The sequence below is a fragment of the Hyperolius riggenbachi genome, chromosome 5 (assembly GCF_040937935.1).
Source record: "Hyperolius riggenbachi isolate aHypRig1 chromosome 5, aHypRig1.pri, whole genome shotgun sequence".
Classification (NCBI taxonomy): domain Eukaryota; kingdom Metazoa; phylum Chordata; class Amphibia; order Anura; family Hyperoliidae; genus Hyperolius; species Hyperolius riggenbachi.
In genome coordinates, this window is record NC_090650.1 from 359,061,527 (window position 1) to 359,087,229 (window position 25,703).

The 25,703-nt window shown below is 43.1% G+C and overlaps 1 protein-coding gene across 2 annotated transcripts in view; it reads right to left on the reverse strand.

Annotated features, from left to right (window-relative positions):
- Positions 1-25,703, reverse strand: part of NCOA2 (nuclear receptor coactivator 2) — a 372,516-nt gene that overhangs the window by 323,701 nt on the left and 23,112 nt on the right. The window contains exon 1 of one of the 2 annotated variants that reach the window (XM_068237482.1): positions 71-96. The exons of the other annotated variant lie outside the window; for it this stretch is intronic. The gene's annotated coding sequence lies outside the window, so the exon portion shown is untranslated. Of the gene's footprint in view, positions 1-70; positions 97-25,703 lie in introns of those variants that run through there. 2 annotated transcript variants of the gene reach the window in all.

Consider the following 25,703-nt stretch of genomic DNA (forward strand, 5'->3'; position numbering starts at 1 on the left):
AAACCTACAGTTTACATCTACAGCATAGCGCTTTCCAAGGATCAAACGCACAAATGTTTTCAAACCTCACCTTGTAGGCAGTTTCATGAGGCTCATGTTGTTCCTTTACCAAGAACCTGAGTCATAATAAAAAAAAAGCATTGGTTGAACTTGATTAAACATCGCTCTGCAGTTAATGGAAAACACAAATAGCTCAAAATCGCCATTTGAAAAGTTCTTGACTTTATCATTCCAGGCATCTTAAGTAGCATGACCGCAACTTGCAGAGAAAACTACGCTGTACTGAAAAGTATGTATACCGGGGGAGAGCACACATATGAAACTCATTTAAACATTCATTTTTAGATATCCAGCTCTAGGAGCCCCTACTGTGAAAGAGAATTGTCTACGCTACCATGAACTTGTCAACCAAATACCTTGAGAGCAGATCTAGGAGGGAGTTCAGCAAGCTTCTGGAACAGTAGTATGTAGGATGCAACAAGAAGCTTCATGCCTGTGACATGTCTTCTGGGAACCAGGAAAGGCTACTTCTAGAATGATCTATCATGACACAAAGGCATCCTGGATACAATCTGTGCATTGGCATGGCCACTATACACTCTCCAATGTTTTCAATGGATTTGACATTAAACAGAAAAAAATATATATTCAATCTTAAAGAAACTCTTAGGGTCTAAGCCCACTGCTGAGTTTTTAAAAACGCATAATTTTTTCAAATGCGTTTGATGCATTTAAAGACCCAAAAACGCATTAAAATGGCCGTAAACTCATTTAAAAAATGCTAGAAAAAGGCATGCAATTTTAACACCGCAGCAGTGGGCTCAGGCCCTTAAAGCAGAGAAGCTGGTGGGCTCAATGATTGCATTATTGCATAAGCTGGTGGGCTGAATGATTGCTTTATCGATCATTTCCTTATACAAATTGGCCAATCGGCGTGGAGGACTTTGGATTGATCATGGATCCAACCGTAACTGGTTAAGATATTACTGTAAATTGGAGTCTTCAATGCTGTGGATCAATTAAATAGCTTTTATTTTGATTTGAATAATCTTATCAAAAATTCAAGCTGTTATATAAAAACAATAATAATAATAAATAAAAAAAATTGCACCATTAATAGGCAAGTTTAGGTTTTCCACTGTATCAACAGAAGAATGCCACAAAGTGATCCAAGCCTGAACAGTCAGGAATAAAAGACAGCCATCTAATATCTATCTGTAGGTAGCTCAGCCCTGAGGCTGGGACAATGTACTATCAGCACATTTAAGGAGGAATGGTTTTGCTTATGATTTTCAATATTTATTTATAAATTAGTCAGTGTTTGCCCATTATAAAATCTTTCCTCTCTCTGATTTACATTCTGACATTTATCACTGGTGGTGACCTCTTTAGTTCAGCCAGATGATCTGTACAGAATGTTCATTACTGAGAGGTCTATGCACAGAGTGAGATACTGCTTGCTTAGGGCCTGTTTCCACTACACACAATTTTTCTGATGCAGATTTTCCATAGGCTTTCATTGGAGTCAGTTTTCTGCATCCAGAATCCGTATGTAGTGGAAATGGGCCCTTAGCTGCTGGGTAAAAGCCGTTATTTCCCATAATGCAACAAGGTTCACAGACAGGCAACTGAGGGGCCATAGCCCAGACATCACACTGTGAGAGGGGTTTCACCACAAAATCAGCCATACAGACATCCCTGATGAACTATTTGAGAAAAGGTAAAAATTCATTGTGGGAAAAGGGTAATCAGCTACTGATTGGGATGAAGTTCAATCCTCCACGACCCCACCGATTTGGCACTGGGACTCCCTAAACAAATGCGACAAAAGCCGATAGGATTGGATTATGTGGCCACTCTCTCCTCCCTTGCCCACACCTCTGTGGTAGCATGGAGTCATTGGTTCACAGCTTTCCCACTGTGCCCAAGCGGCTCTGTGCTATCACAGGTGCAGAAAAGCCTTGCACAGGTGCAGTGCTGCTGCACGTGTACACAGGAGCCCGCGGCCCTGTAAAAGAAGGGGGTCCCAGCAGTGATGGGCTGGAGGATTGGAAAAGCCTCTAGACACTTCCCACTACCTTGGCAAGTACAGTATCTAACTTATTTTTTCATGTAAAATTATTCAGTTATTCTCATAAAAGCTGTGGCAATCCAAAATGTATACATTGAAACCAATCTATGTGTGCATTGCCACAGCTGCAGTGCGTATGGCACAGGTCTAGATGAAAATGTAATGATCATCTGGCATAGCAGATGCCTGTGACCAGAATACGTACAGAAAGGCTGCAGCAAACCTGAGCAAGACGCCATGAAACGTCTGTGTCCCTGTGCTGACCCCCAGTCTATTCTCCAGTAATGTCTTCATGTCCACATCTCAATCCAATTTAGCCAATAAATGCATTGTTTATTGGAGTACAGAGATGCGCTTTTCTAACGGCGGGTAACAAGCTTACACGCTAGAACAGGAAAACCCGCTGAAAAATATTCACTTTTTGCTGCTTTGCAGCCGCAAACTAAGACACAAAAAAAAAAAACGAAACAAAAAAACAACAAAAACTTTCCAGTACTCATATTGCCATACACGCATCAATTTTCGATTCATCCGTTGAGAACAGCTTCCCCCAAAATGTCAGATCGATTTTTGAACCATTTTAAACACACACAAAAAAAATCGATTGAAAGAAGCAGACTGGATGAAAAATTTAACACAATTGGGGGCGGGGCAATAGCACTGGCAGATCCATGGCCTATAGCTTAGCACTGCATCGAACAGTGCAACTCTGCAGTTCAATTGATTTAAATAGATGCCCTGCTGGAATCTACTGAAAATTGATCGAACTGCAGAGTTACGCTGTTCAATGCAGTACAAAGCTATAGGCCATCGCTCTCCAATGCTCTTGCCCTGCCCACGATTGTTTTAAATTTCCCATCCTGTCCGATTGATGCTTTCAATCAATTTTTAGTCAAAATCAATCAAAAAATTGATCAATCTGACATTTTGGAGAATTGCTTCCCAGCAGAAGAAACAAATCCGCAAGAAATTGAATGAGAAAAAAATCGATCCTTGTATGGCCAACACACAATGCATTGAATTTAAAGACAAGACAGTCAACGCACAGGGATATGTGGCCCCCCTCCTGTGCACACACACTGGTAGAATCACTCCTACTCTTATAACAAATCAACAACTCACTGTGCCTCTATCTGATCACCAAACACCACATCCACTGATCTCCACCTCACAGATGAAAGACATAAGCGTACAATAATGCATAAAAGGGAACTCTACTTCAGCACAAAAAAGTGGTTTACCATTATTATACAAGTCAATTTGTAACTGAATGTCTTATACATTTCTAATTCAGACAGCAGCTGCTACAACGGGTTTAGGAAACTCGCTGGAATCCATGACAACAATATACCGTACAGCCAGAGGTAAACATGCCCAGAATTTTCTGTGCGGTTTGTCTCAATGCTTTATAACCCTGCACAAAGCAAGGAGCAACACCTATTATTGCATTTTTACCCCTTACAGCTTTGCTGGGTTTGTTAAAATAACCCATTTAGCACACAGGGAAGCGGGATCCTGGCATCTGTGAGGATGCTGTCTATGTGTAAGGAGCCACTGGGAGTAATGACTCCCAGCTCAGTAACAGCTGACAGAGCCAGGCACCATTCCCAGTGGACAACACGGAAGTGTTCAGAGGAGGGATCAGAGGAACACTACATACAGGTACATCAGTATAATGCAGCTTCTTGAAATCCTAAAAGTATATAGAGACCCGATTCTTAGATGCCTTTCAAACTACCGACCAAGTAGCAGCTATTTACAGAATCCTCTGTCAAAAAATTGCACCTGGCCCACTGCAAACGGGATCTGTACTGTGAAACATATGAAGGCCAGCACTGCTGACCACCTCCTGAAAATAGCCAGTATCTGTCATGCCAACATGGCGAAATGCCAACCATTTACATGAATGGCCTGCGCTTCTGCCATGTAGCAAAAGGGAGGGCTCACACTTGTATCTGTGGGAATCGCAGACAATTACCCACAAGCGGTTTAACGCACAATAGGGTTTTCACCTATCGCACAGTCACCATATAGACTATCCTATGTGACTCCACATGCGCTTTTTGAATGCTGCAAAACAATGAGGCCCCCTTTTACACAATCAGTTGCTCTGAGTTAAAACTGAGAGAAAACGGATTTTTAAAGCAATGCCTATAATTTCCTATGGCTCAGTTCCCACTATATGCGTTTTAACTGAAATCTTTTTTCACAATGCACGGCTATGGAAAAAACGCGTACCAACGCATACTAACGCACACTAAAGCATACCAATGCATTAAGTGTAAAGGCGGGTACACACGTGCTACTGTCGGCAGAACGTCCGCCCAGCGGGAGGTTCTGGCGGACATGTCATACGCGGAAGTAAGGCATGTGTACACGCCTTAAAAAGGGCCCTAAGGATTTGCTCAAGTGTGACATCTGCCTTTGAGTTTCACTGTCATTTATTCATTTACATGCCACTGACATTTTTTGCAGCGCTTTCCAGAGTACATTGAACATGAGGCAAATTGAAGAAAAGGATTTTTACTTACCTGGGGTTTCTTCCCGCCCACTGCAGTCTGTCACCTTCCTCGTTGTCCTTCCAGTCCGATCGGCTGTGCTCCTGTGAGGTCCCCAATAACCCCGAGCTGCAGGCCACTGCGCATGCGCTGCTCCAAGACCAGCGCCTACTCCCTCACACTCCTGTGATAGTGACACAACCGAGGGTACCAGGAGTACTGCAGGGGGCTGGAGGAAACCTTTCCCTCCCATTCATTTGAGGTAGGAAGATGGTCACACACGACACAATACAAAGATTACATTTTATGGCAATTCCAGAAATCTCCCACTCTCACATCACACCTTCAATCAAACTTCCAAAAGCAATCAAACTGGCTGGAGCAATTGATAGGGCTAATTTGGGAAAAGCCAACTAACCTACAAGTTTTATGTTTTGGTGTTGTGGGCGGAAACCAGAAGGGTTAGAGGAAACCCAAACAAACACAGGGAGCACACGTATACTTGAATGAAGATTTACTGTAAAAGGGTCCAGGCTGAGATTCTAACCTGAGACTTTTACACTGTAAACCAAGTGTGTCCCAGCCTCCCACCCACCGTGGATCCGAGATGAAAAACTAACAAGTAACTTGTCCATATATCTCATCTAAAGTTTAGATAGTTTACACAGCAAACCTAGCTGCAAACAGCTTCAACAGTTTATGATCATTTATTCCTGTGGTAAAATGAGAGCAGCCATGTTCTGTTTGTCACATTACACACAGGCATGCTGCTCTGCATCTCCAACCCTCAGTCTGTGAAAACTTCACTCCCCTCTCCTCCTTCCCTCTGCCTCTGAAATCTCTGGCTAGTAACCTCCTCCTCCTCCTACCCAGACTGAGCTCCCATAAGCCCTTGCTACAGTGCCAAGGCTCTCTGGAGAATCTGTGGGTGAGGCTTGTTTAGATTATAGGAAATTGGAGAATTAAAACAAAAAAAGTATTTGGCTTGAGGAATGCCCTATAAAACTATATGAAAGGAACACAATTTTGCAATGAGTAAAAGTTTATCTCAGATCCACTTTAAACGCACCCACTGACACTTTGTAAATAGTGAGTTCCATAATAGCATTAGAATCCGAAGAGCTTAGCATGAGGCTGCAGCAAATGTGAAAAGCAAAGGCGTCTGAATACACCAACCTTGGCCAACTTTAACAGAAGATGTAAAATAAACCTCAACAGAAGAGACTAACAACCATTATACTTTCCCTTTAATTGCCACAAAAACTATAAATATACATCTCTAAAGCTCGCTGGTGGTTAGCTGGGTATCAGGACTGTCTACAATAATCCCATATGGACCTGTAGGGAGACCTGATTGGACGCTGCAGTCCCTGCTGCCGCCTTCCCTAATGGATAATGTATTATCCATAAATATTGCAGTGAGTCAATGGAAAACAGTCTCAGGTGGGTTGTAGCGTACAGGAGTGAATGGTGAAACCTCACACCCACCAGGCTTTACTATCCACAATGTGCAGTGCTGTATATTGCCTCCATTCATCCCTCAGCTACTTCTCTATTGTTTTTATTTGGTTTTGCAACAATGTCGAAGATCAGAAGCTCAGTTTGTTCAGTGCTGCAAGCAGTAATAACAATCTTGCTAACCACAATCAGGAATAACAAGAAGCCTGCTGCTATTAGTGTCATTAATAAGGATAGAAAACATTTCTTACAGAAACCAAAACCACTATTTGCCTGACACTGGGAATTACAGTCACATGACCATACAGATCCATTACCAGAGCTACGGGTGCATACAGGGAGTTAACGACTGCAGAGACAGTACAGAAGGTCATGGATCTAATGCTGGGAATACACCATTAGATTTTGTGTTAGATAAATGGTTCGATAGATAATTTCCGACATGTTCGATCTTATTTTCGATCGGTTTTCTGATCGATTTTTGATAGAAGTGAATGGTAATTGATAAGAAAAGAAAAGCGATCGAAAATAAGATCGGACAGTAAACCGACTGAAAAATGTCATCGTGTGTTCCCAGCATTATGCTTACATTTCAGGTGCGCATTAACTATACAATTTTAGCGAATGAACAACCTTCCGATCCAATAATGGGAGATCAGAAGGAAACTGATCAGAAACAATTTATCGGGATCATAAATGGGATAAAAACATAAACCAGTCTGATCATTTCAGATAGAACGGATCTGCAGAACAGATCTAGAATATAATCAATAAATCGATCAGGAACAATCAACAACCTAAAGTGAGATGAATGCTAGACAAACACTTGTGGGGCCACAGAGAAGTGTCCGAAAAGCAGCAAATATAAGCCCCTCCCACTCATAGGGAGGAGTCAAAACATTTAAAATACTTATTTTAAAAACAAAGGAAACCCTAAAGAATCTCTCATGAGGAGAGGGACTAGTCCAAAGCCTGTCAGCTCTGTCAGATTTCAACTGCTTACTTTTTTCACTGGAGTGGTCTTTTAAAGGGAACCTAAACTGAGAAGGGTATGCACTTTTCCTTTTAAAATAATACCAGTTGCCTGACTCTCCTGCTGATCCTGTGTGTCTAATATTTTTAATCTCAGCCCCTGAACAAGCATGCAGATCAGGTGCTCTGACTGACGTCAGACTGAATTTGCCTCATGCTTGTTTCAGGTGTGTGATTCAGCCACTACTGCAGCCAAAGAGATCAGCAAGACTGACAAGCAACTGGTATTATTTAAAAGGAAACATCCCTATCCCTCTCGGGTTCCCTTTAAGGGTAGGTAAAAATGACCGTTCGATCCCTTGCAAGATTTGGCTTACTTTCAACTAACATTTATTATAGTGCTGGTCTGAGAATGAAACATGAAAAACGATTTGTTACGCACAAATACATTACAAACATGGACTGGGTTAAATACAATGAACATTTTTAATATATAATATATAATAAATAAATAAATATATATATATATCTCATTGTAGAGAGTTACTTTACAACCTATTGTAATCTGTTATTTTATGCTCTACTAAACAGTATTATTGCTTGTAGGCTGTAAATTTAAACACTGTTCTTTGCTTCATCTGCAGTGTTCTGGAAGTTACTGATGAATAAAGATTATACAAAAAAAGAAGAAGAAAAAACAAAAAAGTAGGAGCAGTAAGGGGAAAACCAGTCATCCTTACATAAACTGAGCAAGGAGAAAACAGAGGCGATTTACATTTCTCCTCAATGGAACCTGATTCAATAGTCAAATGCCATCCTATATAATAATCTCTCTGCGCGCGTGCGTGCGTGTGTGTGTGTCTGCTTTGCGCCACTGCACATGTACCGCAGGGACAACATGGGACAGGAGCAGGACGGGCCAGGGGGCCGGCCGGGTGGGCGTGCGCAGCGTGCAGGTGTGCACGCACGGCGGGCGCGGCAGTGCGGGCACACATTTGTGGCGGCAATGACAGACCTAAAGCCTGTTTTTAAACTAGTTCACAATAAAGCACCGATGACACTCAGTTCAGGGGACTGTTCAGAATAGTCTTGGCAAGAATCTAGCATGTGTACGAGAGTCCCTCCAAGCCCATTGTTCCCCACCTCACCCCACCTGCCGGAAGCCTCTCCATGCTGCACCGTGACATCATTCCTGCCTTCCCATCTCCATAGCAACAGATGCGTCACTCTGCTGTATCTGTGGGACCCGTCTGAACACCAGTCATACACAGTAGAGTTCCTGGAAGGATAGAGCTCGATTCTGACAGTCAACACTCATTGGTGCTTATTCAATTCACTTGGTCGCATTCACAGTGCCACGTTGAGTAGCTGCGTTATAAAGTCTTATAACGCAGCTTACCGCACTGCAATGATAATCCTATGGGCTGTTCACAGTGCGATGTTAACGCCGCATTGAAAAATGTTGCATTGTGGCAACTCACTGCTTGCAGTGCATTACCTCAAAATGCAGACAAGTTGAGACTTTGACGCCGCATTAAAACGCAACGTCCCACTTTGAATATGCCCTTACTCCTAAATTTACTTCTTAATAAATTAAATGCATTTTAAGCCACCAGCAAGCCAGAATTTACTCAGAATAATTTTGACAGCACTGTATCTACTTTTTTTTTTCCAAAAATCAATTTTTATTGAGTTTTAAAACAAGCAAAATGGTTACAGTGCATAGCATAGGTACAGGATATATAAATGCATTGTATCGGCTTAACATCAGCCAACGAACACATAATGTAACAAACACTTGTAGGGATCTTGTGTAGCATGTACACTGTTTACGGAATCTTGTCTCCGGAGGTATTAAGATACACATCCGGAGAAACATGGGCAGGGAGGGAAGGTCCAGCAGTGGGGATAGGAGGGGGGGGGTAGAAGGGGGTAACTTGGGGAGGGCATGTTGGGGTAGGATGGGGAGAGGGAAGGGAGGGGAAGAAGAAAGGGAGAGGAGGGCTCTCACTATTGCGTATTCCTATATTGATAGGGATGTAAAACATTTACAGTCACTTCACAGTGTCAAAAGCCGCATCTACACGCGTAGATGCGGCGGCAATGTGGCTTATCAATCGAGCCGCTGATGCGGCGCGATTGATAAGATCCAACAGGACTGATCTCCGCCCCGCCGATTCCCTGCTCATTCCCCGCGAGTGGACAATGGCAGGGAATCGAGCAGAAGATAAGCGGCGCCGGCGGGGACTCTAATCTGGCGCACGCGCGGCGAGCGGGGACGCGGCAAAGGCGATCCGGCGGCTAATTGAGCCTCATCTACCCATGTAGACGAGGCTTTAGAGTTGTACAGACTAAAACACACCAAAAGGCATATCAAGATTTTACACGAGTTAAGCCATAAATGTTTTTAAGGAGTCAGAATCACAAAAGTCAATCCATATACACCACCTCTGTGTGAAAACCTCAGATTTATCTTGAGCTGTTAGCATCAACTCATCCATTCTTTTAAGATGGTTGATATGCACAACCAATTCAGGTTTGGAGGGAGGGATTTTTTGCCTCCATTTCCTAGCAAGTAATAATCGGGTGCCTATAAGAATAAATCTGAATATTGATTTTTTGGCATTGGCAATAGAACCAGGAATAGCAGATAAGAGATTTATTTTCGGGGTGCAAGGCATTGGGTATAAATACAGATAGTTGTGCAGATCAAAGACATCCCTCCAGAAGGGGCGGATAGGTTTGCATTTCCACCATATATGGAAGTAGTCCCCAATTTCGGAATCCCATCTCCAGCAGATATTGGAGCTTAGAGGTTGGAATTTAGCCAATGTGGCTGGGTCTTTGTACCATCTGCACAAAATCTTGAAGTTTCTCTCCTGAGCTTCAACAGAGGGGGACATTTTGTGAGCTAATGTAAATATTTTGTCCCATTCCTCATGAACACCTGGCCGAGATCAGAATGCCACCTGTCTTGTATTTTTGTAGACATTTAGCCCCTGAGGAGGCGTTAAGAATGGAGTATACTTGGGCCAACATATGTGAAGGTTTGTCCTTCATACAACAGAGTATGAAGGACGGTAAGAGGTCTCTGTGTAATTTAGAATTAGGAACAAGGGAAAGGTAGAAACTTTTGAGCTGTGAGATTGTGAACCAATCGGGGTTGTGGGTTTGGGAATTTGCCTTCCTGGACTCTGGAGGTAGGAGATTGGATTTATTGATTACGTGTCTGATCTGAGGCAATTTAGTTCTGTTATGTCCCAGGAAAAAACTTCTACCCACCCCTATCCAAAATTCAACATTATCCAATAAAGGGGTGAGGGGGCTAGGTATGGAGGAAAGGATGTTTAGAACAGTACGTGTCCCATTTTGAGATAATTGAGGCTGACCAGAAAGGTAAGGTAGTAGGTGTGGGGCGTTTAGATTTGGGGGTCCAAGGCAATGCTCTTTGATCAATGTCATGAGGTTCTTTTTCCAAGGAGACCTATTGTTTTTGCTGTCTACCATGGAACCAATCTATACAATAATACAATACAATACAATAACATTTGCAAAGCGCTTTTCTCCCATAGGACTCAAAGCGCATAGCTGTGTCTCAGATTAATACAGGGTTTCAGGCTGGGTTGTGTTACAGAGGAGATAGTCAGATGTACATGAATGCCAGACTGAAAAGGTAGGTTTTCAGTTTAGACTTAAATGTTTCCAGGGATGGGGCTGTCCTGATTGGGTGTGGCAGGGAGTTCCAAAGTGTAGGGGCAGCATGACAAAAGGCTCTGTCTCCAAAGGTTTTGAGGTGGACTCTGGGGGTGACCAAGGTGTTACGTCCTTTTGATCTAAGATTGTGGGGGGTGTGATGTAGTTGCAACAAGTCCTTCAGGTATCCAGGGCCCAGATTGTGCAAGGATTTGAATGTCAGTAAGCCAATCTTAAACAGAATTCTCCATTTTATCGGTAGCCAGTGGAGTGAGCTCAGGGTTGGTGTTATGTGGCAATGGCGGGGTTGGCTCGTTAACAGCCTTGCGGCGGCATTCTGTACTAATTGCAGGCGGCGTAAGTCTTTCTTATGCAGGCCTGTGTAGAGGACGTTGCAGTAGTCTAACCTTGATGTGACGAAGGCATGAACTAGGGTTGGAAGATCCTCTGAAGGAATTAGGTGTTTAATCCTTGCAATATTCCTTAGGTGAAAGAAGGAATGTTTCACAACAGCTGAGATTTGATTCCTGAAGCTTAATTTCCCATCAATCAGTACTCCCAGGCTGCGCACACAGTCTGAGTTGTTCAGGTCTGAGCTCCCTATCCTTAGCGGTGTTGGTTGAGACTGGAGCTGCTTTGCTGTTGAGCCCTGGCCCTCGATAACAAGAACCTCAGTTTTGTCAGCATTAAGTTTTAGCCAATTATTATTCATCCACTCCTGAAGCTCAGCTAAGCATGCGTTTATTTGTGGAGTAGGGTCTGTGACGTCAGGTTTGAATGACAAATATAGCTGGGTGTCATCAGCAATCTAAGACCAGTATTAATTGTGAGGCCTCATGGTATTTACGAATGTCAGGTAACTCCAGCCCCCCTTCGTCTTTAGGTATATGGAGTAGTTTGAGATTGGTCCTTGGTTTCCTACCATTCCAGATAAAGTTGATAATCTTGGAGTTCACTAGCTTCAAAAAGGGGTGAGGCAGAGAAATGGGAATGGCCTGCATCCCACATAACAAACGAGGTAAAATGTCAATTTTTATGACATTGACCATGCCTTGCCAAAACAAGTGTAGTTTGTCCCATGTTTGGAGGTCTAGACAGATTTTGTTTAGGAGTGGTGGGTAATTTAAATTAAATAGCTTTGAGAGGTCTGCTGGGATCATAATACCAAAGTATTTGATGGCCTCTTCCTGCCATCTAAAAGGGAGGCAAGCCTTAAGGCTGTTTACTGAAGAGGGATATATTTAGGACTTCCGTTTTGGAGAGATTAATTTTGAAATTGCTTAGATTACCAAACCTCTCGGCCTCTTTGAGAAAATTAGGGAGAGAGATAAAAAGAGATGACACATAAAGGAGGAGGTCGTCTGCGAATAGTGAAAACTTGGCTTCTCGCTCACCAACCCGGATTCCTAAGATGTTTGGATTGGCTCCTAGGGCGTTAGCAAAGTGTTCCATACAGACTATATAAAGCAGAGGGACCAGGGGGCATCCCTGTCTCGTTCCGTTACCAATTTGGTAGGCGTCCGACAGGATCCCATTTACACAAATGCGTGCTAAGGGGGAGCTATATAGTCCCATAGTCTTTTGCAAAAGCATGGGGCCAATACCTATTTGGATAAGCGATTCTCGCATAAACGCCCAATGGATTCTGTCGAACTCTTTCTCGGCATCTACAGAAAGGATGCACATAGGGGTATTACGGGTTTGGGCCCTATGGATCAGTGATATTGTTTTTAGAGTATTATCTCTGACTTCTCTTAATGGTGTGAACCCAACCTGGTCGGTATGTATAATATGGGGCAGTGAATCTTTAAGTCTGTCGGAAAAGATTTTGGAATATAGTTTTACGTCCAGGTTGATGAGCGAGATAGGGCGATAAATACTGCAAGAATTTTGGTCTTTGCCCGGTTTGGGGATGACTACTATATGAGCTTGGAGTGTCTGTTTAGAGAAGGGGGTGTCCTCTGAAACTGAGTTAAAGGCTAAGGCGAGTAGGGGGGCAAGTTCCTTAGAAAATGTCTTATAGAAGGAACCTGTGAAACCGTCCGGGCTTTTGTTAGTTTTTAAGGTGCTTATCCCAAAAAGTATTTCAGCTTCAGAAAAGTCATCAAGTTCTTTAATTTTGTCAGCAGAGAGGGTGGGCAATTTAGTTTCCGAAATGTATCGGTTAATTTTGTCTCTTAGAGCTGGATGATCCAGGTCTTTGAATTTGCCTGGGAGATTATAGAGAGAACGATAATATTGTCTGAATGTCTCTGCAATCTCAGAGGGTTTATGTTGGGGAGTACCTGTATGTGAGGAAATGGAGGGGACAAAGGTAGTGTATTTTCTTGGGTGTAAATAACTGGCCAGGACTGTTCCACATTTGTTCGCTTGGGCATAGATTTTCCCTTGGAATCTTTCCCTTTGTCTGAGAGAGTGTTCGTCTAAAATGGAGAGGATCTGGTGGCGAGTTTTAGAAAGTTCTGTGATGGCAAGTGGTACCTTGCCATCTTCTGCCTTGTGCTTGGCTTCTAGGGTAGTAACATTAGCTAATAGATCTGACAATTTTGCACTCAAGTTTTTTAAGCCTCGAGCCATGTGATATAACCCGTCCCCTGATTGTGCACTTTAGGGCTACCCATTTCACTGTCTCTGGTGTCTCATCATGGGTATGATTTGCCACAAAAACCGAGATGGTTCTCCTGACATCCTGCAGACACTCAGGGTCTTTGAGCAGATTGTTATCGAGTCTCCACATAAACTCCCCTCTGGAGGGCTGCAGGATGTTAAGCGAACAGAAAACTGGAGCATGATCCGACCATAATTTGACACCTATCTCAGAGGACATAACCCTATCCAAAAGGTTGTAGGATACAAATAGGTTGTCGATACGACTGAAAGAACCATGGGGGGGGGGGGGGGGGGAGAATAAAAAGTGAAATCTTTATTTTTATGATGGCGTATTCTCCAACAGTCTGCCAACTGCAATTCATTGAGTTTAGCCTTAAGTCGGAGGCGGACACCCTGGGGAATATAGGAGTAGCCAGTAGAGGAATAGAGATCAGGGTTAAGGCATACATTTAAATCAGCACAGAGAATGACCGGTCCTTTGGCAAATGTGGCCAATGTAGGAAGCTGTCGGATTAACCACTGTCCCTGATTTTGATTAGGGGAGTAGAAGTTGGCAAAGGTAAAATATTAACCTCCCAATTTCAGACGTACATAGATATATCTGCCCAGGGGGTCATGTAGGGTTTCCGCCTCAGAGAAGGGCAAGCTTTTATGCAGGGCGATAGAGGTTCCCTTGGATTTAGAATGTGGGAAAGTGCTGTGGAACCATGTGATGTAATATTTGTTCCTAAGGTTTGGTATGCTGTCTGTACGGAAATGTGTCTCTCGGAGGAATAAAACCTTGACATATGCTTTGTGCACGCTGTAGAGGATCTGGGATCTTTTAGCTGGGCTGTTTAGACCTTTTGCATTAAAAGTAGCACATTTACATAGGTCACTATCTGAACAAGGTCCCATGGTGAAATGTGTGTGTGTATGGGGGGGGGACGGAAGATTCACACAGTTCCTGTAAATAAGGCAATAAAGACAACTGTACATATATGCAGGTGTGACATAGCAATAATCGTTGCAATAGCAGTGAGACATCCATAGGAGTATGAACGTGGGCAAGAATCAGCCACTCACTAACATTTCTATAAGAAAAATAAAACAATGTTAGTTCTGTATGCCAGGCAAGAATCAGTGGAAGCTGACTCTCTGTCCGGGCTGGCGAAGAGTGGTTACTCGGCAGTTCCAGTGAGGCGGGCGCAGGCAAGGATGCGGCCTTGCTTTGGATGTCTAGGTCCGCCGCCATCTTGGGAATGTCTGATGTGGTGGCTGCTCTGGTCAGAGGCTTTAAAAAGCGTTGAATGTGGTCTTTAGCTGGTGCAGGACCTTTGGCTGGTGTCTTGTCACCTTTATCTTTCTTTTTATTCCCCATCTGGTTGAGTTCGGGAGGTTTAAATGTGCTAATGGGCGAGTTTGTAAGCGGGTGACGCAGGAGCTCAAAGATACGTCTTCAGCGCGCCATGAGCAAGCCACGCCCCCACTATCTACTTTTTGGTACAACTGCAGGTTGCCAAAAAGTTATTTTAAACAGAAGATTAAAAATTATCTCCTAAGAGAAAAAAATAGGAGAAAAAGTCAAATGAATAAGGTCCATCGAGTGTGCATACCTAGCCTCGTACATATGCTGGACTAAGCTTGGAAGTGACAGCTGTTCCTGGCCATCTCAAGCGAGGATCTAGCATCCCAGACTTTGCTTAAAACGGCACATCAGATCTTTTACACAGCCGAGCGCATTGGACATGCTTTACTCCGCTCACAAGGAGCTGCTTCATTGTGTTTTACACCGATGTCCCTTTTTTCAAGTCTATACAGACATTACACATTGCTCTGATATACCACAGCAACACTTATTTACAGTGCTTGCCGTGTTCAATCCCAAAATTGCAGTGCAAACCTTAAAAGGGAACCAAACACCACTTTTTTTTCTGGTTTGTAATAGCTATAGGAGCTGTGAAGATAGCATCTGTGACTTATTTTAACATTTTAAAGCAGTGTCCAATTCCCCCCGTCTTATGAAAGCTTTTGTTTGCTCTCTGCCAATATGAGAAAACAGAATCTTCTGGGGTCAGTCAGGGCTCAGAAGTAGGCTAATAAAACCCTTTGCTAAAATTTGAAATGTAAAAAGAAGAGGTAAAATTAAAGGGTTTTTTTATTATTAGTGAGTCACATTGTCGGCATGCATATTTAATGTGCCCCTGAGGTGCCCCGGGTGAAAAAATGGTGCTTGGTTTACTTTAAAGTTCCATTGTTACACTTCTAAGTTTTTGACATGCCCTACTGATATTTTTGAGATTGTGGGCAGAACATGCTAGAACCATCGTTACAAGACTCTGTGTAGTTTATCGGTGTAGATGTGAATTACTTGCAAATTCAGCAACTGTCAATTACATAGAAACATTAACTCACTGTAAGTGTGAAACGTTTGAAGGCTTTTACACCTTATGAGTGCCCAGTTTCTCTCTGTCTTTCATGCATTAAAATTACTGGTACTTAGCGCATTTTTCAAAACAGGCTCACTTTGAGGCATCTCAAGAAATGGCTACCCTGCTCATCGCCCTGCCTGTCTGTCTAGAGTCATGGCAGCTGACATGGGGTTGGATATGATAGTCGGAAGGCGCTTCAAAGACATTTCAGTCAGGAGGCTTGCGGAGTGCACGCTTTTTGCAAGCTGTAAACAATATTAATTGCTCATGCATATCTAATATTTACACTACAGGCTCGAAAAACAAGGAAAGCTTAACATCATGAAAATACAATCACTTTCATGGAAATGCTATTTGGTCCGCAACTAAGACGGAGCGAGAGGAAAAAAAAAAAAGTTTTCAGTCTGTCAGTTTCCCTCCATTGTGCAAATAAACAGTGGGCCCCTTGGAAGAGGGATTAGATTATAATATTCAGCAGGTGAATGGTCGGCTCACTTGAATTCAGATTGTGGAGCTTACCACATGTGAAAAGCCTGAGAACAAAGTGTGTAGGAAAGAATGCGGGGCCTGTGAATGACCCTCCCCCTCACAGTGTAATGGTCGGTGTCAATCACCTCCATCCAACAAGGGCCATGCCTGATTTTCACATGAACGCTCTTCTGCCTTCTGTGGAGTTACCAGCCCGGAACCCCCAATCGCTGCACTCACACCAAATCTGCAGAGATTCACAACCAAGACAACTGCAGCTCACTGAACTTCATAAATATGATGTGTGAGCAGCTCTTAAGATCCCATTCACGCCCCTGCACTTAGAAATAGATGTGTTTAGGCGTGTTATACATGCGTTAAACATGAGATTTGTTTTGAAGTCTAATTAAATCCTGGCTGCACAATCGCTTCAGCGAGGAGGAAGTGAGGAAGGTCGTGTCTGTAGAAGATCCTCGTTTACAAAAAATCTTGCTCTGGAACACAGAAACAGTTTCTAGTCATTTTCAACCGGACCTCCACTGGTCAGAGAACAAATTCGCTGTCATCAGGTCGTGACAATGGCTAATTTAGCCATGTACACACGCTAGATTTAAAAATTGTTGAACAATCTTGAAACCGATAGCACGATATCCAGAAAAGATTCCTTGTAGTAACGACACCATGCACACAATGATGCCATAATGCAGAAACTCGATCACGTCAGTGGAGTCCTGAGCGCAGCCATAAGTAATGTACAGACGTGGGTACCTGGAATGAGCCCATCATTTGAATATTTCATGATTGTTATACACACTATTACTTGCATGATTATCGGCAGAACAGCTCTGGCAGGTTGGTTCGGTGTTCTTGGCCAAGAGCAGCCAGTCTGTAAAGCAATTGTTCCTGAAGTCATTGTCCAGAATGATCACCAGCTATCATTGCAGATGACATTGAGCAGGAGTAAAAGGTTTATAGTGTGCTGGAGGTGGTGTTGCCAGTTTAGATCCCACAAAACATTTGTTATGAGGACTAAAGATTTTAGTACTTTTGTTTCTGCTAAACCACAAAGATCATAATGTGAATGGTGCTTTATGAAGAGGAAGGAGCCTACATTTTCCCAGGGAACATTTAAAGTGGACCTGAACTCTTGTACAGCACACGATGAACAGTCTCTATTCTACATACAGTTGCTGAAGAAATTTACTGCTCAGGTGTTTGTTTAGCCAGATTTAAGTGTCTAATTAGTTCTTAGCAGTTGTGAATACACTGCAGGAGTTTTGCCAAGACAGAGTAAACACTGAGTGCTCCATGCAAAGTGAATAAGTCAAAATATCCTTTTTTTCCCCCATTAAAGTGTACCAGTGACGAATATTACTCCAAGTTTTATACATACCTCGGGCTTCTTCCAGCCCCATCCGTACGATCGCTCCCAAGCCGATGACCTCAGCTTTCTCCAGCTCCGATACCGGGTCCTGTAACTTCGGCCAGTCGTGGCCAGTCTGAGCATGCGCAGTGCCCTCCCTCCGCCTCTCTCTCACAGGTGCAGTACTATTCTCCACCGGAGAGAGTGCACTGCGCATGTTCAGACTGGCCAAAGTGACAGGACCCGTCACCGGAGAAAGCTGAGGACGACGACGTGGGAGCGATCCATGCGTATGGGGCTGGAGGAAGCCCCAGGTATGTATAAAAAACTGAGTAATATTCGCCTCTGGTTTCCTTTAGGGCCAGTTTCCACTTGCGCCGAATCCACAGAGTTTCCCCGCAGGCAAATCGCGTGGGGATACTCTGCCATAGGGAGTGATAGAGCCGCCGGCCGAATCGCTTGCGCTAGCGATTTGGCCGGCTTTTCCATCTGAAGTTGTGCGGGAGGCTGCGATTCCCATAGCCGTGCATGGCACGGCTGATGGGATTCGTCTGCGTACTCGCAGACCCGGAACTGTTGCCGCGCGATTCGCAGACGCGTGCGGCACAAGTGGAAACGGGCCCTTAAGGAGTTCCATAAATTGTAATATATATTTTTTCCAGAAAGGTTTTTATGCTGTGGCTAATCTTTTAGAGCAGAGAGGAAGTTCTGAGTTTAGATCCACTTTAAGAACACATATACCTCCATATACAGCCACATACCTCCATATACAGACAAATGCACAGCGGCCTCTCAACAATAAGCAGTCCTGGAAGGAAGCCTCAAGAATATTAAATAGAACAAAGAAATAAATATGAATATAGCTGCTTGGTAGGTGATGTCATTCTACAGCCAAAGTACTGTTTCCTTTATGTTTGAAAGAAAGAAAGTAGTAATGGGACAATTCCAGCAGCTTGTATCACTTCCAGTGACCATTTCCAAGCTACCCGCTGCTTCTCTGCACACACTGAGCTGTGTTCTGTGATAATACATTGAATAAAGTTCAGCAAAGTATATGCTGAGCCTACCTCGGTGCTTACAGTAATGTAACCGTTGATTCAAGGTTCTTTTACACTCATCAGACAATATATTAAAACCATCCACATAGAAGTAGTAAGTAGGTCCTCCTAGAGCTGCTAAAATGGCTCTGGTCCATGGAGGCGAGGACTTCACATATCTGAAGGCATTACGTGGTATTTGTCACTAAACCCATTAGTATACAGTGTTCTCCCCAGAAATTTTTTTCCAGCCGGGTGGCATGAAATAGTAGCCGGGTGGCATGAAAAAGCAGCCGGGTGGGGCGAGATGAAAATGCAGGGCAACTCTGCTTACAGCATAGGAGGAGGTGAGGAGGTGAGCCGATGACAGCCGGGTGGTCACCAAAACTAGCCGGGTGGAGCACCCGGCTAAAAGAGCCTGGGGAGAACACTGAGTATAGGTCTGCAGTTCTGTGGTGGGACCTCTAAGGATCAAACCTATTTTTGCTGCACATCCCACCGATGGGATTGAGGTCTGGAGAACTGTGAGGCCAAAGAAAACAAATTCATTAAACCAAGCTATTTTCTTTCATTGTTCTGTGGTCCAGTTCTGATACTCACAGAGCTAGTGTAAGAGGTTTTGGTGGCCGGGGGGTTGGGTAGGGGGATTGGGGTCAGCATCGGCACCCTGTGGGCGTTCCCAACAAAATTTCTCTCTAATAGCAAGATAGCAATACATTTTCAGTCATCTGTATCAAAGACTAAGGCGCTAAATTAGGCCCAATATCTCACCTTAGTTAATACCTAAGCCATCTGTGCAAAAGTAAAAGGTACGCACACACTGTTGCCAGAGGGAAAGAGGACACCATCATTTGGGTGACAGTTGAGGGCCGCGTTCTGTACAGATCCATCACTAGTCTACATGCTAGCAACGCGTTCTGCTGCTAGGGAGGAATGCAAAAGCATGAAAACAGCAAGGTCAGCCTGTGCCCGGATGATATGCCAGTCCGGAACACTCAGTGATGCATAAATGTAGGGAATCGGGGCCACCGTACACATGCTAGATTTCAGCATAGGCACACCTGACCTTGAAAGAACACCATCATATGTACAAGGCTTTACTCATCAGTGGGATTGAACCAGAAGGGCTAGGCTTCGCTCTCCACATAGATCAATGAGCCGTGGGAGCCCATGACCTTGTCACTTTGCAGTATTTACAGTCAATTTTGTTTACATTACTTAAAACTAGCGATATTTTCCTTTACCCAAGTGTAATTTGCCTTCTCAAAACAAAAAGGCATGTGCAATAATTCAGCTGTGTGCACATGTGGATTCCCATGATGCATCACTCCTGAATGTGCAAATTATCTGGGTATTCTGTTTCCTTTACCCACTATCCCTTTTCTGTTATCAAGCAGAAAGATACTGATGACTATTACATGACTATGACAGCCAATCGGAGAGCTCCATAGAACTCTGCTCCAACTCGAAGTCTCTTGAAGATCCAGACTCGAGATGCTGTAGGAGGCAGAGCCCCTTCCCGGAGCTGTCATAGCAACTGAAGACAGGAAATAGCAACGTGACACAGATTCACAAGGAGCAGCCTGGAGAGTCAATTAATCTACTAATGAGCAGCCATGCAGGGGTTAATGAACCACGGCTATGTTAGATTTATAGGAAACAAAACAATAACTCTTATGGTGGATGGTGAAAACAACCACAAACACCACTGATTCATACACCTTCAAGCAACCATGATTACAATCCAATGTAACCACCCAGGCATGGGTGGCAAATACCAACCACTTACTAGCACACTTAAGGAACTGTATTGAAAATGCATAATGAATAAAATTGCTTATTTTTTTTTACAATATTCATTTATAGATCATTTAGTCATTGTTTGCCCATCGTAAAATCTTTCCTCTCCCTGATATACATTCTGAAATTTGTACTGGTGGTTACCGGTACATCTCATATTCTGCCAGGTGATCTGTAGGGAATGTTTGTTACTGAGAGTTCTATGCACAGAGGAAGATATTGGTTGCTTGACAGTGGGAAAAAAGCCGTTATTTCCCACAATTGATCAGGGTTCACAGACAGCAAACTGTCAGGACCATGGTCATGACATCACACTGTGGGAGGGGTTTCACCACAATATCAGCCATACAGACCACCCGGATGATCTATTTGAGAAAAATAAAAGAAATTCTCATGGGAAAGGGGGTATAAGCTACTGATTGGAATGAAGATCAATCCTTGGTTACAGTTCCTATTTACATCAACTCAGTTCAAGTTTCCTGGATCACTCATTGTCACTAGTGATGCCATGTCATTTATGTAACAAAATGTCTGACATCAAGAGATGTAAATATTCAGAAAAGCTTGCCTTTGTAGTAGTTTGCCCATAAAAGGCATCACCTATCATAACCATCCTCCTTTTGGAGACCATCTATGGCTAACCAGGTACTACAAACAGCCAATACATGTCTACTTTAGCATTATTAGTGTGAGAGACATATGTAAACCCCTGGGAGGTTTTCCCTGCTGCAGCCCCATCAGTGCAGCACAACATGCAGCCCAGAGTGCTTCCACCCCGCTCTGCCTTCTGTCTCCAGTAATGAAGCGCAGTCAGCAGCAGATGTTTGCATCATAAAGGAGGAGACAGGTGTGAATCCTGCTACATATGGGAGCACAGCACATCAGACCTTATGCTGAGCTGCACTTCACAAACACATCCCGGACGCTCCTAATGAGAACAAGCAGAAACAGGACATGATTGTTATAGAACCAGCTCTCAAATCCTTTTACCTCATACAGAATGTATAATGCATCCTTACAACCAATGTAGGGTGCAGATTCCCACCACCTTTAAAGACTAAATCCAGGGGAAAGAAAAAAAAATACAATTTATATCTGATTAGCATGGAAAGTGCCATTAACCCCGAAATGCAATGGCAGTGTCCATATTGGTCAAATGTCCCATCACTTCTTGTCTCTGGGACCTTCACTGATTTAATAGGAAATGTAGTCATTAAAGGAAATAGGGCAGTGCAATAACTTGATAGGGGTTTCACCCCACCCCTTTTCAGGAGTTCTACCCTGTCTGTCATGCACCCCCATTACTGTGAACCCATGCTAGGCATCTGAGTGAACCTAACTTGCCTAATCTCCATGCTTCCCTCCAGTGACTAAGCATTACCTTGTACTCATACTGTGGTCTTTCTTGTATTCATGTATTGTCATTTTGCTGTATATCACCCCTAAATATTGTCTGTAACCTAAACTAATGTCCAGCGCTGCATAATATGTTGGCGCTTTATAAATACAATAAATAATAATAATAAATAATAATAATATGCCAATAACAAGGTGATACACAGCTACAAGTAAAAATCTACACACATCCTGTCATGATGGCAACAGAGAACGCTTCCTCTAGTAGTATTAGACAATGGATGTAAAACCGAAGAAAAAAAGAAAGAAAGAATGAAAGAAAGATACATTTTCTGGATGCAAGTCCATATCTTGCTCAGCATGATGCAAGAATGCCACAGGGGAGTCTGGTGTATGCTCAAGGAGTAAGTAATTGGGAGGTGAAAAACCTCAGGATTATTCCCACATCTGTAAGGGCTGGTTCAGACGGGCGTTTTTGTGGCGTTTAACGCAGCGTTTTTTGGGATCTACTGCCATCCCATGCAAGTGAATGGGAGCGTTTAGAGCTGGCTTTTGCAGGCTTTCATGAAAGCCTGGCAGTAGATCCCAGCGTTGCGTCTAGTCTCTTTGCAACATGTTGCTTTCAGAGGCAGTAAACGCGAGGAAACAATAGCAGAGACCAGAACTGCTAGCCTTGAACGCTTTTCAAAAGCTTTCAAAAGCTAGCTTTTAAACGCTGGCGTTTAAACGCTGGCGTTTGAACGCAATGCCAAGCAAAAGCTCAGCAGACGCCCGTGTGAACCAGCCCTTATGCAGCAAAGCATATAAGCGAGTGGTATGAGTTGTACAGGTGTAGTTTTCAGAGGTTTGGTCCTGAGGGATGTAACCTATAACTTCCCTTTATATTATCTCTAGTGTATGCTTACACACTAGCTGGCCACCCTTGTGGATGGGACTGACACTGCAGCAGAACACACTGATCTGGCATCCACCAGCTATCTTAGGCCAGTTACTGCTGCTGAAGCAAAGCACCAAGCCACTTAGTCTTTTTCTTTGCATTTTAAACTGGAACTATAGTCAAAATTCTCCCCATCCTAGATGAGTAGACCTCTAAGTCTTCAGAGCATATTTTAAAGGACAACAGAACTCAGAGGGCCACGGTTGCTAACATATGACTTTCCTTTACACGATACAGATTGCCTGGCTGTCCTGCTGGTTCTTTGCCTATAATACGTTTAGCCAAAGACCCCAAACAAGCATGCATATCAAGTGCTCTGAATGAACTCTGACTGGATTAGCCATATGCTTGTTTCAGGTGTGTGATTCAGACACTATTGCAGTCCGAGATCATTAGGTTTGCCAGGCATCTGGTACTGCTTTAAAAAAAAATTACTCAATTCAGGTGTACTTTAAAAGTGTCAATAAATAGGGTTGCTTTCATTTTTCTATGGAAGGGTTAAATAGCCTCATCAATGTGCTGCACAGAGATGCAGAAAGCTCTCCAGATCACCAGAAATTGTTTTATCTTGGAATGCAGGAGACGAGGAAGATTTTTAGCAGGCATCTTCTGTGTGCAAGTCAAACTTATAGAAAGCTGCATGTTTCAAGAAAATAGCACTGTGGTGCTTACACATAGCCATTTTGCATAATATCTCCAGCTCAGCCTCCACACTAGCTGTGGGTTGTAATTTCCACAAAGATGAAATTGCTTTGAGTGAAAGGTAAGTAGGATAACGCCATATAAGCAACATGCAGTTGAAAGACAGTGTCTGTGGCAGGAGGAAGCCCTAGGCAAGTCCAGATTTGTCTTTTTTCACTGTATTATCGTTAACAATATTAGTAAATGTTTGCTCAATGTAAACCTCTGCCCAATTTACATTCTTAAAATTTATCACACAGATAGATAAGATAGATACAGCACTGTTGAATTTTTTTTTTTACTGTGTGTTCGGAAGCCAGCAGAAATAAAACCTGGTTTCCCAGAATGCTTTAGGAGAATTCTGCAACATGGATATAGTAAAGGTGGCTTATATACACTTATAGATTTACAGCAGTTTAGACCATCAGATAGATTTCTGTCAGCCGCGTGTCAAGTCGAATCTGACATGAATCTGATGTGTGGCTCACACTAGGAACAGATTTCCAATAGATTTCAGAATAAAATATATTGGAAATCTATTGAAAAATCGATCTAAATGCATTATTGCACTATTAGATCCAATGCAACTCTATGGGCCATCGATCAACCTAGATCTGACACTCTGTCAGATAGATCGAAATCGGCCGCAAATTGATCGATCGAAGGCTGAAATCGACCAGTGTATGTGTCCCTATAGTGTTTCAGATACTGAAACCAGCATAATAGTAAAAGTGGGTATCCTGAATAATTACATTCTAATATATGTATCACTACGGTGCCTCTTTCACTGTGGCAGTATCTGCTGAGCTGAAGTGCTGATCAAAAAGAGTAAATCAGCAACAAGGAGGAGATGGTGGATAGCAAGAGCTATTCACTAAGTGTGAGATACAAACTCTGCTGCCACCTTCATGCATTTGATAGTGATCTCTGGGTCACAAGATTGACTTTTCCAATGGGCAGTTCTCTGGAATGTCTGCATCGTGTATTGAGGCCTATTTCCACAAGTTCTGAAACAGTTTTTCTGGATGTTGTAAAGATTCTGTGAGTAATAGCAAAGTCCTGCCATTCACCTTTACTAATACAGTAATTATTTGCTAGAGGAATGGTAAAACCTGATGCTGGCATTCTCAACAAATCACATTTTAGCTTTCATTTTCTAATCTTTCCTTGGAGAACAAAAAACAAAAACTATTCTAAACTTATAATAAAAACCCTGTGAAACACTGAAGAGCCCAGACCAGCAACATCTTTTCACTTCAGAATCCCCAGATAGCTCATGGTGACCCACCCCACAAACCACTAGTAGAGTACAAGCAGCTAAAAGAGACCAAAAAGCCCTCTCACAAAAAAAAAAAAAAAAAAAAAAAAAAGCAATGCTAAATCTCACTTGTGATAAAAAAAAAAAAAAAAAAACAGGGCAGCTACTGAGAAGCAAAAAAGTATATAAAGTGCAGAAGAAGTTCTTTGAGTCCCAGCAGGTCCTGCCATCTTCCCACAGCGCCTGCTAGGATTTATAGTTCTACCACACCACAGAGGCCACAGGTTAGCACCAGAAAAATAGGCATGAAATATTTATTTCACACAAGGTCACACTCCATTCAGCCATCTCAGTGATCTCACTATATCACTACACCCACACAGTCACGCCTGCAGCACGGCTTCTGTATTTGGGTAGCTGGTGACATCACAGTGGCATGGCACACCGCCCCTAAGCCTGGCAGATCTGCCTGTTGTACACATACAGTGTCAGGCTGTAATAAACACTGATTGTGCCTGTAACGTGATACCTGTGTATTCCCAGGCTGACGCCTCCCCATTTTTAGGTGCTTAAGTAAAAATTCTAGTACAGTCTCCTAGAGTCAGATGGGCGGCGAGCTTTGGGGGGGGGGCACTCGGGGAGAGGAGCTGAAGCGATAGCTGCATAATTAAACTGCACCTGAGGCCATGTCACTTACACAGGAAAGCAGCTGCTGTCAATTTTCCTATTAACCCGTTTCAAAACCGCAAAATGCCCCCTAGGAACAAGTTCGCTTAATTTGATCCGAAAACTAAAAATCACATATCAACCAAGTTTTCATTTAACACAAAAAAAAGGGTAGAAGTAAAGTTATGTATACACCTGCAATAGCTAGTCAGCAGTGGTTGAGGGTTAAAAACCTACACCCTAAATGGAAAAAACACAAAGACAGCAGGAGCTCAAGTGGTGCAGTCACAACAGTTCAGAGATGAATAGGTGACAATTGAATGATACTCACAAAAGGTGGGTTGCAGAAGGGCAACCGACCACAGCAGGCAGCTGGAGAAATCCCGACTCCACTCGTGTTTCCAGGTAGCCTGGAGGCAGTCGC